We start from the raw sequence: 12351 nt of genomic DNA on the forward strand, positions 1-12351 counted from the left end.
GGCGGGCGGGCGGCCGCCACGAGGCCCTGGCCGGAGCCCCGCGGGCGGCAGCGGCGGGGTTGGCACCGGCGTCTTGGAGGGCGGGGGGGGAGAGGCCTCCTCATGGGATGGGGGGGGGGGGCCCGGTCCTGCCGCTGCGGCGTGTGTGAGGGGGGGGCGGACCCCGGCGGATGACCGGGGAAATGGAGGGGGGGGGTCGCTCGGTGTGAGGCCCTCCCCGGTGAGAGGCTGAGGAGATGCGGGGGGGTCCCGGCCCCCCCTTCTGCCTGAGTGACCTCGGAAACTGGGGCGGGGGGGGGGGGCGATCCCGCTGTTGGGTGCCTGAGGGAGAGCGGAGGGGTCTCGCTGTGCTTCTGCGGTAACGCCCGGGGGTACCCCGTCCCCCCCCGTTGGTGTTTGAGAGGCCCCTGTGGGCCCCCCCGGTAGGTGACCAGGGAGGGGTCATGATCCTCCGGTGAATGCCTGAGGGGGACCGGGAGGTGTCGGTGTACCCCCCGGTAACTGTTGGGGGGGATCTTAATGTGCCCCCCACCCCACCCCGGTGGGTGACCGGGGGACCCGGGAGTCGAGATCTCGATGCCGCCCCCCGGTAGATGCTGGGGGAGGGGGGGGGCTCTCGGTGTCCCTCCCGGTAGGTGACTGGAAGCTGCCATCAGTTCCCGGTAAGTGGCTGGGGGGGGGGGGGGGGGGGGAGAGGGACGTCGGTGCCCCCCCCGCCCCGGTGAGCGTGTGAGAGGGTGCGGCCCCCCCCGCTGTGCGTGACGCGGGTTTCCAGGGCCCGGGGGGGCCGGTCTCGCCCTGGGGACGTGTCCCGGGGGGGCGGGGTGGGTCCACCCCCGGTGCTGGCATCCCGGATTGGGGGGGATGCCTTCCTCGCTGCCACCCTCCCCGGGGCCCCCGGCTGTGTGTGGCGTGTCCCCCCCCCAGCCCCGTCCCGGTGCTCCGCTCCCGGGGGGAGGCGCGTTCAGGCTGGGGCTGTATTTTGAAATTTCCAGATTGTCTTTTCTGAGATATTTCCTTGAAATGCATCCAGCGAGCTTATTAGTCACGTAAATAAAGAATAATGGCAATACTGGGCATCTGTCGTTAGGATGGACCGGAGAGGGATTAAAAGCTGTCCTTTTTATTGTAATTTTATTTTTTTTTCTTTCTGCCCGTGATCCTGCGAAGAGCGTATCTGTCTCCTCACCTTGCCAGGGAGCTGGGGGAAGCTGGGAACCTAACCCGTTTGTCATTAGGAGCGTCCTGCCTGCCAGCTTCTGTAGGATAAACCATATGTTGTCACAACACTATTTTTAATTTAGGGTGTTGGTTACATCACATCACTGAATTGGGCAATCTCTGTATGAGGACGAAGGTAATTACTGTACCAGCGTTTATCAACTTATATTTTAATGAGTGTTTATCAGCATTATGAGAAGTCAGTAGCAATAAGTGCCTTGGATAGACTGAGTTACTATCTTTTTCTCCAAAAAAGAAAGAAAAAGAAAATTCCAAAGAAATGCTTTCCTATATATTAGGAAAGCCTTTTCTTTCGGGGGAGGGAGAGTAGGAAGACTACAGGCAGCTGTGTTAAATATTTTGGGAAGCTATTCCGAGTCCATGTCACACATGAATAGTGGTGTTTATTTTCTAAATGAAATCTGGTCTCTAGATTGTTTGGTGGCCAAAGGCCACTAATGAACTTTGCTTCCTTCACCGCCACCCAAAAGAGAAATAGTCAAAGGCTACTGGTGATTAAATGGGCAGGAAAGGATAAGGGCAGAAGAGCTCACTTGTTTGTATAGTGAATAACGCAACAATTAGTGGGCTATTAAACACATACGCTCATTCTGCATTTGTTCTATAAACAGTTTCTCCAGCTTGTTGAACATCTCTGCTTCCTCTGAAACGCTCGGCTATGGCAGTGCCAAGAAGCGACTTTATAACACACCTTCGGAGCGTGTGTTTGTCCAGTCTAGGCTCTGATTTAATTTTGGTCTGCAGTAGGTAAATGGAAAAAATTTGCTAAGGCTTCTTCTGCTCGGTTTGGTTTTAAATGTGGTATAACTGACGACAGCGTTGTGTAATATGTATAATGGCCTGGAATCCAATACTGTTGTTTGTGTTACCCGAAGTCCAACGTGTGTGCAGTCTGACCTGTTCCGTGCACCGGGGTAGCACGTCGGTGCGATTTCTGCGACAAGACTCTGTCTCTTTGCCAGAACAGGCAGGGTAATGTCTTCAGTTCCTTGCTTGAGTTTGTTCTTGGTCTAATAATAATGTATTGGGATTACATAATCCAAAAATGATCACCCAGCCGGGCGAGCTGCCATTTGTGTTTAGTGTCCCTTGTGCCAGAGCAGTTGCGTTCTTGGTGTGGAGCTGTACCATGTGTGGATCAGGCAGCAGGACTATGGAGAAACGATATTTGTCTTCTTGAGTCTCTCCCGCTGGGGTCTCTGCTAAATTGTCCGTGTCCTGGTGAAGAAAATGGCTCCGCTTCCGCGCGTTGATGCCCAACTCCCTGTTTCAGTAAGCTGTTGCTGTATCACGTACAGAGACCGTGGAGCTGCTGCTGAAGAGGTCCAGATCACAGGGCTGCCGGCTCCTTGCGGTCCTTAAAAGGATTTCTTTCTCCAGTAGCAGGGGGGTATGCTCACCTGAAAGAAATACAAGTCTTAAAAATAACACCGGCTTCATAGGGGACGCTTTAAGATGTCGCCCGTCTGCTCCTTGTGAAACTTGCTGCCCCTTGAAACTGCTTTCACACAGTTGTGAAACCGTGAGCGCTGACTGCCGAGCTCCGCAGCTGAAGGCTGAGCGGTGGAAAATGTGTCCCAAGTCAATTTATCCACTGATGAAATGGAGCCGGTCTGGTGTGTTGGCCTAAAAGAACTCTGGGTTCTCCGAGGAGTCTAATTCTGTATTAGCTTGCAGTTCTCTGTGTTCCCTTTGGGTGTGTGCACAGGCTCTGTTTAGGCCCTCCCACCCCCCCAAAAAAAAACGCAGGGCATGACTTTTCCCCATCTCTTCTGGTCTGCCTCCAGCTTTCTTGCTGCCCATGTCGAGGTACAAGGGAACTCCTCATGCCTCTGCCTTAGTTTCCTCTTCCATTCTTTATCCTGGACCCTGTCCTCCACACTTGATGACGGGATGTTGTATCCATCCTCAGCTAATACACCTAGACGTGTCTCCGTCCATGGCATTCATCCTTTGCTTTTCACACCCATGTTTTTAGCAACATCCTGGGGGTTTCTGGGTAAGTAGAAGCCGTAATGCGCGATTTAAAATGCTACACAGCAGACCCGAACATCGCTTGGCAGTAGGTGCATCTCCTCACGCCGTCGTGGTGTAGGTGCCGATGGCGTGTAAATGGAGTTAGGGCTGTTCCTGGAACCCTCACCTGGGAATTTCCCGACTTTCACATATTTATTTAAAAACTCGTTGTGGCTTGAGGAGCGGTACTAGTGAGCTCGAATGATGGATCGTCTTTTGATAACAAATGACGTGACTGCAGCTGCACACCTTTCTCTATTATTTGTAGCTTTTGTGTTGACCTACCCATAGCTGATGGAGGCCAGGCTCAGCTCAGCTGCCAGCCCTAGTCCTGGCTTGCGTGGCAGCCTCGTGATTTCAGGAGGATGCAAAGAGGATCGTAGCATCCCTGCTTCGGTCAGCGCGTGGTGCAGCAGCCGAACAGTGCCTCCTGCTCCCGTTGTACCTCTCTGCCCCTGCTACACGGAGTATTTTGAACTGAAGCCACTGGTTGATTCACTGGTGAACTTTGGCAGATGCACAAATATTTATTGGGGGCTAAGCTGAGATAACCACAGCACATTGCCCCTGTGCTCTACGAGCTGAAGTGAATTTTGGAACCGTGGTCTGACAGACGTGGCTTCCCAAGTCATCTTCCCTGTGCCTTCTGTGCTCTTCTTAAACCGACCGTGACAGAAATTATTCCTCAAAGGTTAGGGTTAAACCGACCCCTTGTAGTCACCGCTTACTGAAAGAACTTTTTCAGACTTTGCTTTTAGAGCAGGTTGTTATAGATGCCTTCATCTTGCCGTGTTTAAAGCACGAAATACAAAATGAAGGCTCCTGCTGTCATTACAGGGTCTTTAGGGTAATGCGTATTCATCCTGACTTGGGAATTGAAAGCTGCTTGCAGGTGTCAGGAGGAGAAGAACAATCCGGCTTTCGAATCAAAATTCATTGAATTATCTTAAAGCTTTTTGCATCATTCCTCCTTTCTGTAACCTGTTTTTTCCTGTCCTATTAATTCACTGATGCTGTAGTCCGTCAAAATTGAAGCTATTACGACATCGGGAACATGAGTCGGTGACATGACTAAATGAATCAGAGGAGGCTGGCTGGAAAGGAAGCTCATTGTACACGTACATCTCCTCTCTCCTCACAATCAGCAAAAATGGGACAGGATATGCAGAACATACTGAACTGCTAAACTCCTGCTAAATGTTCTTAATGTTGACCTGAATGTGGCACCTCCCATTTGAAGGAAGGGGACAAAGAGACATTTAACATTGTGTACGGGGAATGTTTTGGCCTGTGGCCGTTTCCTTTCAATTATTTAGGGTAGCTTTTTCTCTCAACCATACACCATTTGGATCTGCTCAAATTATAGATTCATCTCTATAGTTTTCAAATTGCATGGGAAAGAATTGTCTGTAATTTACATCTAAAGTGACGTACAGTTGCTATGGGATTCGGTGGCAAATTATAAACCCATTATGCTTTTTTTTTTTTGTACTGGTGGTAGCAGACTAAAGAAGTAGGTCTGATTGGTGACGTGCCAAGGGAAAATAGAAAGTTTGTGACAGAATCCTTGTGACCCACAGTGCTTTTTTCAAACGTGATCTGCTTTTTATCAGCAGATCATGCGGCACCATAAATCGGAGAAGTTGAATTTGGGCATTATAACTTTTTGCTCTCTAGCAATGCTGGGGGAAGCGAGCTTGGCGATTAACCCCTTAGATTATTTTTCTGAGGCTAGGGTGTTTTCTTTTCTTTAAGATATGCAAGTGGAGTGTTTTGGCACTCGTATCAATGGCTCTAGCAGCTGGATCCTGGCGATTGTGTTCGTTACCCAGCAAGCCTAACCCTCACTCCTTTTCAGCATATTCTATAGTTGGTTTCTTATTCCACTTAAACAGCACCAAAGGGAGAAAGGAAAGCTATAATAATTTTTTTTTTACTTCTCTCTGAAGCGTATCTCATCAAACGCGGCGTGCTCAGAGCAGTCGATCTCCCAGTGACCTGGCCAGCATGTGCTGCAGCAGGTCCTGCCTCGAGTGGCTTCTGCGCTCGCCGTGAGCCAGTCAACTCCAGAGCGTGGAGTCTACGGGTGATCCTCCAGCATCAGGGTTTTCTTCTGAACCAGTCTGAAGTGCTCTGTCCTGTTTAGTTAGTTTTTGTCATAGTGCTGCTTGGCAGAGGGATGGTGACTGTTGAAATAGTTCACTTGCATAGTGCCGACTCTGTTGGGATAGCCGAAGAACCTTTATTACTGGCAAGGGAGGGGTCGTTTTGTTTGAAAAAGCATTTGAGGTCTCATTAGTAAATGAACGTGTTCTCTCCTAAACAATTTGCACATTTTGAACGATTTAAACTCGGTTCTGCCTGTAACTTGTAAGCATAAACTTGTGAAGCGTCTCCAAATCCCTGGTGTTTGTGCATGTTGAAAAATGGGAAGGGACAGCCTGCATGCGTCACTCTCTTACTAATTTGTGCCAGCTAATCCATGGGAGAAGAATACATTTTGGCTGACTTAGTGGTTTTGCTGCTAATGCACAAGAGAATGCATTTGAATGGATGGAGTGGCCGCACGGGTTTAGGTAGACATTGAAGAGATACCATATGTCTGAAATCCTGTACTGAATACCCTAATTTGTGAACACGGTCGTGTAATATACTGGCTTTATTTGGGTTTTGGGGAATGAGAGGAGAAGTTGAGGGGGGGAAAAGTGGTCATCAGCTCAGCCTCGTAAGTCAGGAAGGCTGAGATCAAGTTACCTCTGAATAATTAAGATCAATGCTGTTTCTGGAGGAACCATTATCTGGAGTGAACTTAATGCTAATGAAAAAAATAAAAAAGCCTGATAACCTGAACTATGCTAATATTTTATACAGGGTGGATACAGAGGAGACTAGGCTTCTACAAAACTAGGCTTCTACATTCAACGTGCCTTAGCTTGACCTAGATGCATTATCCAGGAAAGGAGCTTGGATTTGCTGATAAGAAGAGTTTTCTATAGTAGCTCATGTGTTGCTTAGAAACATCCCATGTACATAAGGCAACTTTTGCACACCATGGTAACCTAGTATTGCCTTTTGACTTTTTTTTTCCCAAAGAATTTATATAATAAAGAGCAAGATAAATCCCTCAGCAGTTGGTTTGCAGAATGGTGGTGTGTATCACTGCTGCACTGGGAAAGCAGGCTTCCAAAATCCAATCCTTTTTGCATTGCTCCAGCGAAAAGCCAGTCTAGAAAAAACACTGCTCCGTGCACTTGGTCTCTCCTTTCTTTACATTGGACTAGTGCCTTTTTTAATTTAAAGAAACCAGCATTTGTTTAACTGAAAAAGAGGTCACTGCTTGTAAGCATGACTTTACTTAGCTGCCCCCCTCCACCCACCTTGAGTCTTCCCTGATCTGGTCTGACTGCTGTTAACCCTCCGCTCTCCCTGTGTGCAGCAGAACTTCTCTTGGCTATTGTTACGCAGGGGAGAAGGCTTTAGCCCAAGGCGTTCATGGAAAACCACGATGTTTTACTTTTCTTCAGAGTCTCTTCAGGCCAGCCGCCACCACCAGTTACTCTTTCTACTTATACGCAGAACCTGCAACCATCCAGGGAGGTTCTGGGCACCGGCCGGGGGCATACTGCTCTGCAGGAACGCAGGTCATGGCGGGGAGAAGGCTGGAGCCGGTGTCTTGAAGGACGAGCTGTGCGTAGCGCTGCGAGCAAAGGCTTGAGTTGTGCTGCTGGCTTCGGCCCCCGTTCCAGACCACACCATTGGGTTTAATGGTAGACGCAGACTTTCTGCTTTAGGTTCGTGTCCGCGTGTGATGGGGTTTAGCAAGTACCGTGAAACTTCCTAAAAACAGTTAGTCGTTTAAACCTTTGTAGTGTTTAGATTTCATCAGTACAAACATCCTCTTGACTACTTGGCTCAAATATTCCGAGACCTGCGTAGTTTAGCTGATAGGCCGTGCTTTGATAAGAGCAGCCACCTGACACCCGTGGCAGTTTCGTGCATACAGGATCAGTGCTGGGAGCACAGTTTAAGCTAATTGTCATTATTTAGCAAGAGCAGACGTGTTACTTAAAAGCCTAGCAAAAAGCCCAGCAGGACGGAAGAAATGCTAGCTCAATCCATGTTGCTGTGCCCAAAGGTTCCATATTTTCTAAAACTGAGGTGGAAGACGCTAATTTAATCTTTCTTCTATATTCTTACGCACTGAGAGCCAGTTCTGTGATGGGCTGCAATCAATACATTATGTGCCAGTTGTGGTTATTTGAATCATATTTCCACATTTCAGTGTCTAGACTTGATGTTTGTGTGAGTTTTGTTGTACCTTTCCAGCTCCGGCGCTGATTTCAGTTGTTTTTGGCTCCTGGTTTCCATGAGAAAGTCAAATGGGCTGTGTTTCTGTCTTTCCCAGTCCCCAAAAAGAAGGGAACAAGGGAATTGGCAGAACTTAGTTTTTTTAAGCTCCTCTGCCGCCATTTTTCTCTCTTCTGAGAGAATCTGTGTGTGGATGAGCCGGGTTCTGCCATTTGCTGGCTAGAAGATGAAAGCAAAGACAAACCGCTGATGGCTGGAGATAAATCTCTCCCTGGTTCTTGCACCGAGAAAAATCTGCTGTGAAGAAGGGTATGATCTTGGTATAGGCAATCAAGGCTAGAAAAAGTGAATATGCACACACTTCTAGAAATAAAAAACCCTTGATAATCCACAAAGTAAGAGCATTTGTTGAGAGTGAAGCAGCCTTTTAATTGACTATGACTACTGTGCTTCATTTCTAGCCAGCAGCTTTCTTGCACTCGCAGATATTCAGGAGTATGGACGTGACTGTATTTACATTCAGTGAGCAGGAGGGTTGCTCTGTGTTTGGTGAGTCTGAGAGTTTCTCTGTGATGCTCAGAGAAGTTGATAATGGCACGGACCTAGATTACATTAACCTTGCTGTGACCAGGAGGTAAGACAGGCTTCAGTAACGTTAACAGTAACTGCCAGACCAAGTACTGACTTGTGCAGAAAATAGCGTGTAAACCTGAGCTGAGACTGTATTCGTTTGATTCTGAAAACAAAGCTCCTGGTATATAGTGTAAAGTGTATTATGGATAAATCGGTGAAAGGAAATAATGTTCCCCACTCATAATTAACTTGTAAAGCTTGCTGCCATGAAATTTAAAAGGCTTAAGTGCATCTGAATAGCAAGAAAAATTGGTCATATGGTATGCAAAGAATAAAGGCTGTGGTTACAAATTCTCTATGCATCTTCGGCTCCCGTTTCTCCCCTGGTGTTTGAGGTGATCCAGCCTGTTGCCAAAGCCGTGGCTTTACCTCTTCCAGGGAGCTGAGCTCCATGCAAACGTCAGTGTAAATTCTTCCATTCCTTTCAGATCCAGGATTCAGTGGATGCTTTTCAGAGCCCGGGATGGGCGGAGTAGCAAGGAAGCAAATTTTTCCACCCTGCCTGAGCTTGGGCAAGCGGAAATTGTGCCTTGGAAGCCATGTAAGGCGAGTCAGTCGGCTCCTGTTGGGCTCACCTTTCCACCGAGAGGCTGGAGAAGGGAGCAGCCCTTGCTCACAGGGAGAGCGTAAGGTCTGCTGGTCCTTTGAAGTTGTTCCCTGTGCGTCTGACACTTGCCGGAGGTGCGTGGTGTGGCAGGCCTGATTAGGTCGCAGCAACTCATTAACTCCCTGACTTGTGGGCCTTTAGCACGCTATCCCAAAACGAAGGCGTAAACTCGTGATTCAGAATGAAACTGCTATAAAATGACTGGAGCTGGGAAGAAGTTGACGCAGGTCAGAGTGTGGAGCAGCCTTCTGTCACGGGATTTCTTCACTTCCTTCAGCAGCGTCCGATGCGGGTGCTGCTGACTGGGCTGAGCAGGACTTTGATCTGGAACATTAGTTCTTATGTCATTAAAATAGATTTTTTGAAAATACTGATGGCACCTGTTCATGCTTCCAGGGGTGTTCAGCCGTCGGAGCCGGTGAAGCCCGAATCGTGACCTCTGCTGCTACTTCTTGCAGAATTAAGAACAACTTCTGCTCCCATAAATAGCCTCTTAAGAAGTGCGTAGGAGCTCTGCTGACCAATTTCTTTTGAAAAGTGCTTTCAGTGACATCTGTGAGAGCAACCTCGCTCGCTGTTTCCCCTCTGCGTGCTTGCCAGGGCAACCGTGTTTTGATGGGAGCATGGTGGCCCTGTCCACAAGCTCTGCTTTCTTCTCTCCCAATAGATGTTCAATAATAAAAAGAATCTTTAGTTATCTGTGTGCTTACGTCCCCTTCACGGTCAGGTAGGGAAGTTGCTGGTACTTCTCCTGTTTTCTTTTCCTGCTGTAAGATCTGAAATGCTTCCTGCCTTATTGGGGTCCGCGTTCCCTAATGCCGTTGAAGAGGTCAGGATGGTTACCATGCAGTTTCTGAAAGCTCCGGGGTCCTATGCACCTCAGAGATGGTCTGGCACATGTAATGGATGGCTACCAGTCCTTGTCTTTGTTCCAGAAATAAAGTGTGGTTTTCTAAAGGAGAACGATGCAGCTGTGCAAGCATATTGCAATAAACCAGTTCTCCCAGCCTGGAGTCTAGGAGCGGACCCGTGCTGACGGAGAGTCCCAAAACACACAGCTTTGCTAAGGAAGCGGCTTTTTGTTTAATCTTTAGAAATGTGGAATTGGGGGGGGGGGGAGCAGGGGGTATTAATGGATAAAGTAGGAAGTAAAGCATACTTAACCTTTGTGAACGTAAATGGGATATCTCAGGTCTGTTTGAAATATGCACTTTAGTTGACATGGAACGTAGTGGTGATTAAAACCAATTGCAAACATTTTTCTAGAGGCGTGATTCTCAAATCGTTTATGAATCGTTTAAGGACTTTGTTCTTAATGCATTAAAATGGTACAGTGGTGATTACTGCATTAGGAACTAGAACACTTTCTTTTTGGGTTTCTCAACATGAAGGGAAAAAAATTGATTTATGACCTGGAAGGTTTGATATTACAGTGCCAGGCATGTTTCCATGACCTTCCTACTGAATCACTGCAGTCATCTGCACTGGAGATGTATCTAATGTAAGTGCTGCCTGCATCTTGCTGCAAGTTTTAGCGCTCTCGTACAATTAAGGCCATTTAACTCAATATAAAGGCCTTTTACTTGTCATTAAGACTAAATTTACGGATGTTGACAGCAGGAAGAAACACACTTTTATTCTAACCTCAGATGGGCTCAGTTAAGAAAGCAAAACGTTTCAGCTAACTAGAACTTGGGCGGATTGTTATATTTAGACCAAAAATTCTGGTCAGACAATTAAGTGCCGGCTCAGTGGCCATACCACTTCTTTTGCATGTATGAATTAGATTAAGTGTCTCGACTCACTCTGTCAGGCAAGAGAGATTCTCTATCTTAATGTATGAAATCTCTTGGGGCTTTTGGGCTTGGACCCAGGGAGTCTTTTTGCAGCTCTGTGGTCAATCTCTATTTAGTCAGCAGAGGTGGTTATGTTTTTACTGTTCTTATCTAAAAATTTTTCATGTTCATTTTTGGAATTTGTTGTAACCTGAACTTTCACAGGTGTCCTTGCGGGGAGCAAAGAAACATCTGACTTTTTTTTGGAGGTAGATTTTTGCCAGTTTAGAAGAGTATGTTCTTTCTTCCACTGTTTGTCGCTTTATTTTTGGAGCAGGTTTGTTACCAACCAGCCCGGCAGTGCAAATAAAGATGTAGCTGAAACAGTGAGGGTTCTGTGCTTCTTGCTGAAGGAAAGGGAGTACCTCGTTTAACTCGGTAGTGGCTTCTTCAGGCAGCTGCCCTCGCTTTTCTATCGGAGAAAGCAAGCACCTCTGGAAGATGGTGTTTGCGAGGAGGCTGTTGGCAGCGCTGTTAGCGGAGGGTATGTAACACGCTGAGGTTATGACATGGTAGGAAATCTAGTGGGGTTGTCTTGTTCAATACTTTCAGCTGGATTTTTATTTTGTGGACAGCTTCCCTTGGTGATGGAGAAAACTAGCATTTGATTACTTTATCACTGACTGCCCCACAAAGATAGTGAGATGGGAGGAAATTTCAGTGACTCAGTGGCATCCCTGTGGAATACTGAGTTTCTCTTGGGTTGTGTTCCCAGAGTCCCATTCAGCGTTGGAGCACCTCTGTTTGCCTGAAAGCCGCAAGAAGCTGTGTCTGAGCATCTTGCTTTAGCTTTTGAGGCTGATCTGACTCGTGGGGTGTTGGTGGTCGGATTTCTCCGGGATTCCTTTAGGATCCAGGCTCTGCTGACTTTGGTAGCCTCTTCCAGCAGGGCTGGCTCTGACTCCGTGAGGAACGTCTGAAGATTGTCTTAAGTAGAACTTTGGCAGACTAGTAATTACGCTTCCCTTTAAGTGTCAATAGGATATAGTTTGGCACAAGGAGAAAACTGGTCCAGGCTTGTTTTCCTAGGCTCAGCAGTGTGTGTGTTAGGTGAGATTTGTTTTGGGATGGTTGAACGAGTTAGTCAATCTGATCTCTAAATTGCCTTTCTATATTTTTCCTCTTGCAAGAAAAGTAGTAAAGCTGCGTGGAAGATAAGGATCATACTGATGTTTCAGCAGCTTGTTTAAACCCTCTTATGAGCACATAGGCAAGTGAATCAGCCCTGGTGTCTTAATGTGTCCTAAAATAAATCAGACTTTCGTAAGCAAATTCGGTGAGTTAGAATTGCTGTATTTTCATTAAAAGATTGCAGTGGAGAAAACACTCTTTAAAATTCAGCCTTAGGGTTGTGTTGTTCATTAACTGATAGTCACTCCTGTTTACCCTGTGTGATAAGTACGACGTTAAGAATGGCTAACAGTGCTGATGCCGTCACAGCTGCCCTTCAGAGAGAATTGCTCTCTTTTTTTTTTTATGGCTTGGTTTACTGACAGGTGGGTTTTTTTGAACTAAAATAAATGCAAACAGCCAGAACGTACCTCTCCTAATCATGGAAACCGACTGGTTCCCCCGTTCTTAGCAGCTTGGTAACGCTGTTCTTGGTACAAAGGTCATTTAAAAATCTGACATGTCAGGCCAGCAACATACTGCTTCTTAATGAGGCTTAAAACCAGCGTTGTAGCTGCCTGGTGGAAATATATTCGACTC

At 47.2% G+C, this 12351-nt stretch overlaps 1 protein-coding gene across 1 annotated transcript in view; it reads left to right on the plus strand.

Moving 5' to 3' along the window:
• ELL (elongation factor for RNA polymerase II) overlaps positions 1-12351 on the plus strand; it is a 53349-nt gene that overhangs the window by 178 nt on the left and 40820 nt on the right. The gene's annotated exons all lie outside the window — the stretch shown is intronic.

Source organism: Gavia stellata, chromosome 32 (assembly GCF_030936135.1).
Source record: "Gavia stellata isolate bGavSte3 chromosome 32, bGavSte3.hap2, whole genome shotgun sequence".
In the NCBI taxonomy this organism is placed as follows: domain Eukaryota; kingdom Metazoa; phylum Chordata; class Aves; order Gaviiformes; family Gaviidae; genus Gavia; species Gavia stellata.